The sequence below is a fragment of the Oratosquilla oratoria genome, chromosome 29 (assembly GCF_046742065.1).
Source record: "Oratosquilla oratoria isolate Oo_2021 chromosome 29, ASM4674206v1, whole genome shotgun sequence".
NCBI classification, from domain to species: Eukaryota; Metazoa; Arthropoda; class Malacostraca; order Stomatopoda; family Squillidae; genus Oratosquilla; species Oratosquilla oratoria.
The window spans coordinates 1,379,609-1,387,984 of record NC_134805.1 but is presented as its reverse complement, the minus strand read 5'-3'; the positions used below and the strand labels follow the sequence as shown (position 1 = coordinate 1,387,984).

At 40.9% G+C, this 8,376-nt stretch overlaps 1 pseudogene; it reads left to right on the top strand.

Annotated features, from left to right (window-relative positions):
- Positions 1-6,065: 6,065 nt before the first annotated feature.
- On the top strand, positions 6,066-6,569 carry LOC143040559 (ATP-binding cassette sub-family F member 1 pseudogene; annotated as a pseudogene).
- The last annotated feature ends 1,807 nt before the right edge of the window (positions 6,570-8,376 follow it).

Sequence of the window (8,376 nt, the reverse complement as noted above, 5' to 3'; positions counted from 1 at the left end):
TTGGATACGTTGAAGCGATCAGGGAAGTTTGGAACGTGTGGACGTTATCGACAACGCTCTGTGTTTGAAGATTTATTTTGGGTGTTCTGTGCCTTTAAATGTTATCTAAAATAGTCGAAATAGAATTATGAAATATTGCTGGATAAATATGGAAAAGATCAGTAAGGGGACTGCTGTGAGTTAACAAACTGGCGTCAATATGATGTTGGTAGCAAGAACTGATGAGTGCCTATTGCGTGGAACCGACGTCCTCCAGAGAAAGAATAAGTAAACAGGAACATCTTAGTACTACTAAAAAATTAATTGGATGGGTTCTCTGACTTTTGGGTGGTTTTGCAAAACGCCTCGCGCCCCTGTGTTGACGTGGTGATTTTGTAACGCTTCTCAAGCCAGAGCCAGTAAGCCATGGACGATCATCGTTGAGTTGAGCCATGGACGATCATCGTTGAGTCAAGAACGATCATCGTTGAGCCATGGACGATCATCGTTGAGCCATGGACGATCATCGTTGAGCCATGGACGATCATCGTTGAGCCATGGACGATCATCGTTGAACCATGGACGATCATCGTTGAACCATGGACGATCATCGTTGGGCCGTGGACGATCATCGTTGAGCCGTGGATAATGATCGTTGAGCCGTGAACAATCATCGTTGAACAATGGACGATCATCGTTGAGCCATGGACTATCATCGTTGAATCAAGAACGATCATCGTTGAGCCATTGACGATCATCGTTGAGCCGTGGACGATCATTGTTGAGCCATGGACGATCATCGTTGAGCCGTGGACGATCATCGTTGAGCCGTGGACGATCATCGTTGAGCCGTGGGTGATGATCGTTGAATCGTGAACGATCATCGATGAGCAATGGACGATCATCGTTGAGTCAAGAACGATCATCGTTGAGCCATGGACGTTGTTGAGTCAAGAATGATCCTCGTTTAGCCGTGGACGATCATAGTTGAGCCGTGGACGATCATCGTTGAGCCGTGGACGATCATCGTTAGGCAATGGACGATCATCGTTGAGCCGTGGACGATCATCGTTGAGCCGTGGACGATCATCGTTAAGCAGTGGACGATCATCGTTGAGCCGTGGACGATCATCGTTGAGCCGTGGACGATCATCGTTAAGCAGTGGACGATCATCGTTGAGTCAAGAATGATCATCGTTGAGCCGTGGACGATCATCGTTGAGCCGTGGACGTTCATCGTTGAGCCATGGACGATCATCGTTGGGCCGTGGACGATCATCGTTGAGCCGTGGATAATGATCGTTGAGCCGTGAACGATCATCGTTGAGAATTGGACGATCATCGTTGAGTCAAGAACGAACATTGTTGAGTCAAGAACGATAATCGTTGAGCCGTTGACGATCATCGTTGAGCCATGGACGATCATCGTTACCAATAATAAATTAGATTAAAACATTTCAAAGGTGACACATTTTAAAAATGTTACATGTCTTTGAGAGGAAGGTCTGTAAGTCCTCCGAGGTAGTAAGTTCTCCGAGGCAGTAAGCCTTTCGAGGCTGTAAATTCTCCGAGGGTACAAGTTCTCCGAGGGTGCAAGCCCTACCGAGGGTGCAAGTCCTCCCAGGGTGCAAATCCTCCGAGGGTGCAAGTTCTCCGAGGGTGCAAGTCCTACGAGGGTGCAAGTCCTCCGAGGGTGCAAGTCCTCCGAGGGTGCAAGTCCTCCGAGGTTGCCAGTCCTCCGAGAGTGCAAGTCCTCAGAAGTTTTTGACGATTATACGACTAGGTGGTCGACGAAATGCGAGGGGAATCCGACGCCGTGCATAAGGAGCGACAACACCACTTTTGGAAATGGGTGACATGTCAGAAAAAAATTCAAAAAGCCGACCTACAATCCAATAAACGGTACCTTTGCCAGCTAAGGGCAGAACACAGCAAAACATTCCCCGCTCTATATACTACAGTCAAACATTTATCGACAAAAGAGTCGGTAAGACAGTTTCACCGAAAAGTCCTTCAGCCGAAAACTCCATGCAGGACAAAATTAATTTCCCTGCAGGAATTCGGAGAACCCCACCAGCTGGAGCCTGGGTCAAAGCAATATGATTGCTGCGCCTTTTAAAGGCTCCTCACGTTGTTGCATCGGCCATTGATATTGGCTCAGGCGAGAAACCCGCCAGCTAACAACGGACCCTCAAGTGAGGGAAATTCTTCTGGCCCCAAGCCCCAAAAGTAGTGATCGAAGAAACTAATAACGTATATCAATTTCCATCTGTACACGCAACCCAGATATGTTCAATACTGGGTGTCATGACATATATGTATATATAAATATATATATATACATATATATATGTATATATATATATATATATTATATATAAATATGTATATAATATATATATATATATATACATATATATATATATATATATATATATTCATATACATTAATTATATTGATATACTGTATATATGTGTGTGTATATATATATACATATATATATATATATATATATATAATATAGTGTTTGTGTGCGTGCATATTTGTCTATATATATATATATATATATATATATACATATATATATATATATATATATATATGATATATATATACATATATATATATATATATATATATATATATATATATTGTGCGTGTGCGTGCATGTGTGTGTGCGTGCGTGTGTGTTTGCGTGCGTGTTCGTGCGTGCGTAGGTGTGTGTGTGCGTGTGTGCGTTCGTGTGTGCGTTCGTGTGTGTGTGTGTGTGTGTGTGTGTGTGTGTGTGTGTGTGTGTGTGTGTGTGTGTGTGTATGTGTGAGTCTATTGGCGAATACCATAAAATTGAATATTAGGATTTAGAGGAATTATTAGAAAAAATTAAAGAAGAAATGAAGAAGGTGAAGAAGGGGCAAGAAGGAATGAAGGACTTCATCGTGAAGGCGGTAAAGAGATGGAGTGACGATGACGACAATGATGATTCGGAAGACGAAGTTAGGACTCCACCACGTAAACGACCTAAAGCGTCCAAAGATGTTGTTATTACCGGTACTGAATAAAAAAAAAACCCTGTATGGGTTCCTCTCTTTTATTATCTAAACCAAACCGAACAAATCATACATTAAAACAATGAGGGCGGAGCCCTGGGGCGCGAAGCACCCCGTGGGCGAAGCGAGCAGCGCCGCAGGCCAAGCAACCATGGCGGAGCCATGGCCGGCGTCAGCCGGGTGCTTGTTATAAAAAAAAAAAAAAAAAAAAAAAAAAATATGGAGAAGCCTTAATTTTAGTAGTTTTGTCGGAAGATAAGAAACATTAAAAAGATCAAATTTGAATGAAGCAGATGGTAAAATAAATGTCGTAACTGTAAATGAAGAATGTGCAGATTCAATGACATGAGGTAAATATGAAGAACTTGCTCAGCAGAATGTAGAATATATCTTGTTATCCTTTTTTTCTGGAATTCATTATATTCCATTATAGATATTTTACAATGCTTTGCAATATTTCACCATTATTCATTTCCAATGACTAAGATTCATTTCTTTACTATTTTGCATATTGTTTAAAGGGCCTACAGTATGTCTGATTTTCTCATTGTCGGGAACCAAGCTGTGGGAGCGCAGTCAAGTGTGTTTCTTATGGATTGTTTGTAGACTGTGATTAGAATTACTTTCTGCTGCTCGAGATTGATTTTAGTAGGCTTATTTTTTGTTGATTTCTATTGTCAGATTGTTGAGGAGTGTGCTGAAGGCCATATGATTTTATCATATAGGAATAGTTTCGCCGCTCAGCATCTCTGCTGTTTGCCAATAAAAACGAGAATCATATACAATATATGCCTTCTCACTTATAAGATAACATAATCAGGGAAATCCAAATATTCATAGGCTGAATTCGTTTAAGCCCTAGACGAACGTCAGTGATAAATGTATTTGATAGATATTGATCGAACATTTGAACCCCTGTATAAGTGATAAGTGTATAAGTGATTAGGGCTGGAATGTTTGAGAACGGTACCCAAAATCATTTGATATCCTCTAAACTGACATAAAAGACACTACCAAAAAATAGAAACATTACTTCGTTTCACGTATGACGTGAGAAGGAGAATAAATTATATAACCTCTGAACTATTCCCATCTGTACCTGGTGGTATTTCCCTTCAATTTGGCTGCCACCAGGCTGTTCTAATTATCATCCTCGATAACAAAGGGGTTAAATTTGTATAGTCACCGCCTTCCCCGTCTGCTGCCAATGTCTTCTTGGCATAACAATCTCCCTAATTTGCTCCTCTGATCCCTTGAATTCATTTACCCGATCGCCCTCATTTACTTCAGCACCGGCTCCCCTGCGTGCTACCAAGCCCCCTTATCTATTTATAGCAAATGCCATCGGGAATTTGAAAATATCTCCCCACTAATATTATTCCCTCGGTCAAGGACTTAAACACTAGAAAGGGAATATCAAGATTTTCCCTATATGGGCACTTTATTTCGTTGTGTTATATTCTTTGTTCTATTCGTTCCAGAACGGTTCTCTGTAGTTGTCTCATCCTTTTTTCAGTTTTACCATTCTTGGGAAAATGTAAACAGAAGTCATGGTCAGAATGGTGAAAAACAAGTTTACTTGTACAAGTGTGTCAGCCTGCACTGTACAAATCCTTTAAGACAAGAATCTTGAAATGAAATGGATTATAGGTAAATGCTACTCTTAAGTAAGAACTACAAAACCGAACGTTTCCCATTTAAGATTTAGTCCTGGCCTTTTTTTTTTTTTTTTTTTTTTTTTTTTTTTGAGAGAGAGAGAGAGAGAGAGAGAGAGAGAGAGAGAGAGAGAGAGAGAGAGAGAGAGAGAGAGAGAGAGAGAGTGAGAGAGAGAGGTGGTTCTTAGCCCGGGTTCGATCGAACCCAGGGGTTCGGTGAGTCAGTCTCAGGGGATCGGGTGAGGTCTGAGATCACACACGCAAACATACACACATACACACACACACACACACACACACACACACACACACACACACACACACACACACACACACACACACACACAAACAAACACACACACACACACACACACACACACACACACACACACACACACACACACATACACACGACACACACACACACACACAGTGTAGGTGCCATTTTTGTCGCTGCTCTTTGAATTCTTTCTAATTTCCTGATGTTTTTTTGTACTAGGTGCCCATAGTGTCGCAGCATACTCCAATTTAGGTATTATTAGTGCAACCACTATTTTCTTTACCATTTCTTCATCCATGTTGATGAAAGTGGCCTTCGACTACATGGATGAAGAAATGGTAAAGAAAATAGTGGTTGCACTGATAAGATCTAAATTGAAGTATGCTGCGACACTATAGGCACCTAGTACAAAAAAACATCAGGAAATTAGAAAGAATACAAAGAGCAGCGACAAAAATGGCACCTACACTCTCAAATTTGACATACGAACAAAGATTGGATAAATTACATCTATTAACACTGGAACAGAGAAGCTAAAAGAAGCTAAAGAAAGCTAAAAGAAAGAAGCTAAAAGAAGCTAAAGAAAGACAGTTACAGAAGAGAATTGAAAAAGAACAGCTTCCCACACAGAGTGATTGATGTCTAGAACAAACTAAACGGGGAAACAGTGAGTGCCAAAACTATACAAGATGTTAAAAACAAACTGGATGCAGAGAGATACGAAAATGGGTCACTACGAGCATAGCTCTCGTCCCGTAAAATACAACTAGGTAAATACACACATACACTGGAACACTGGAACAGACACTGGAGAAGAGAAGCTAAAAGAAGCTAAAGAAAGCTAAAAGAAAGAAGGTAAAAGAAGCTAAAGAAAGACAATTACAGAAGAGATTTGAAAAATAACAGCTTCCCACACAGAGTGATTGATGTCTGGAACAAACTAAACGGGGAAACAGTGAGTGCCAAAAGTATACAAAATGTTAAAAACAAACTGGATGCAGAGAGATACGAAAATGGGTCACTACGAGCATAGCTCTCGTCCCGTAAAATACAACTAGGTAAACACACACACACACACACACACACAAACACACACACACACACACCGTTTGAAAATTGGAAGGTTTGATCAGCACTCTGGTAAGCATTTGACAGCTGAGGAATCACCTACTGAGTATCTCATGCGATTGTTTAATTTGCCCTATGAAAAAGCACGTAAAGCCCTTGGAACCTTTGGTTTATTCTGCCATGCTCACACCATCAAAAACAAGGCCTTATCAGGTGGTCAGAAAACCAGAGTAGCCCTTGCAGAACTCTGTCTCAATGCACCAGATGTACTGACTCTTGATGAACCTACCAACAATTTGGATATTGAAAGTATTGATGCTCTTGCTGAAGCCATTCGGGATTATAAGAGAGGGGTAATCATTGTATCTCAGGATGAACGACTTATACATGAAACCGAGTGCATCTTATGGGTCATTGAAGACCAGACTATCAATAAGATTGATGGAGATTTTGATGATTAGCGCAAGGAGTTGTTGGAGCCTTTAGGAGAAGAAATCAACAATCTAAGTATTGCTGCTCATCAAGCTACCAACCTGTAAGTTCTGTCCCGCCCATTGTTTACATGTTTTCTTGACACACACACACATGCACACACATACACATACAAGCTATGAGCTCTCTTCCGTGAGGGAAATAGCTGTCGATCACGAGTCCAACACTTGATCCAAAGACCAAGGTGAATCATACATACACACACACACACACACACACACACACACACACACACACACACACACACACACACACACACAACCAGTACAAAAAGAATATAAGGAAAATAGAAAGAATCCAAAGAGCAACGACAAAGATGGCACCAACACTTTCAAAATTGACATACGAGCAAAGATTGTCTAAACTGGAACTACTAACCCTGGAACAAAGAGGAGAAAGAGGCTATCTATTGGCCATTTACAGAATCATGAGAGACATGGAAGTCCTTGACAGAGACGACTTATTAAAGTGAGATAGAAGAAAAACAAGGGGACATAAAAAAAAAAAACTCAAAAAGGATAGTTGTAGAAGAGATCTGAAAAAATCCACTCAGAGTGGTATATGTCTGGAACAAATTGGACGAAACAGTAGTGTGTACAAACACCATCCAAGGATTTAAGAACAAACTAGATGTTGCGAGATACTCCCCTTCCCGTATGATACAACTAGGTAAACACAAATCTGTAAATACACACACACAAGCACGTACGCACGCACGCACACGGAGAAATGAAACTGATTTCGTTGCGAAAATTATATGAGAGTGGCACTTGCCAAGGCGATGCCGCGCATTTCTGAACTTATCTCGGAAAGGCAACAGCAGAGTCACATTGATTTCCTGTAAATATTATGTTTTTATTTTTGTGTAAAATACTTTTGTTACTTTTGTTCTTTGAACACTGATTCTGTGTGCAACTAATGCATGGTTCATTTTGCACACTAATAAAATATATACCTATGTTTTGAAGCTATTATATTTTATTTTTCCAATTACAAAGGGTTCGGTGAATTCACGGACAAAATTTGCGGGATCTAGTACCTCCAACAAGGTTAAGAACCACTGGCTTAGAGGGATCCTTACACAGGATTGACAGGAAATGCTGGAGGGTTGATAGAATTAGGTTGTTAGTGTTTCATAGGACTATTATATTTCTGCGGAAGACACGGAAGAACAGAACACACACACACACACACACACACACACACACACACACACACACACACACACACACACACACACACACACACACACACACACACACACACACACACACACACACACACACACACACACACACACACACACACACAATTATTGATAGAGAGGATCTAATAAAATGGAATGATAGAAATACAAGAGGACACGGAAAGAAAATCAAGAAAGACAGCTATAGAAGAGATCTGAAAAAGAACAGCTTTCCTCACAGAGTAATAGACAGTTGGAACAAGTTAGATGAGAAAGTGTGTGCAAAAACAATACATGAATTTAAAAATAGTTTAGATAAAATGAGATATGAAGACGGGACTCACGAGCATAGCTCCCCTTCCCGTAAAATACAACTAGGTACAACTAGGTAAATACACACATTCACTCGCACACATACCTACACGTACATACACATGCACACATACACATACACATACACACACACACACATACCTACACACACACACACACACACACACACACACACACACGCACAACACACAACACACACACACACACACACACACACACACACACACACACATACTCGACTCGGTGGCACGGTTGGTAGAGTCCCAAACTGTCACTACGGTGGTCCGGGTTCGAATCCTCCCCAGGGCTGAAAATAATTTCAGTATCGCTGCGCT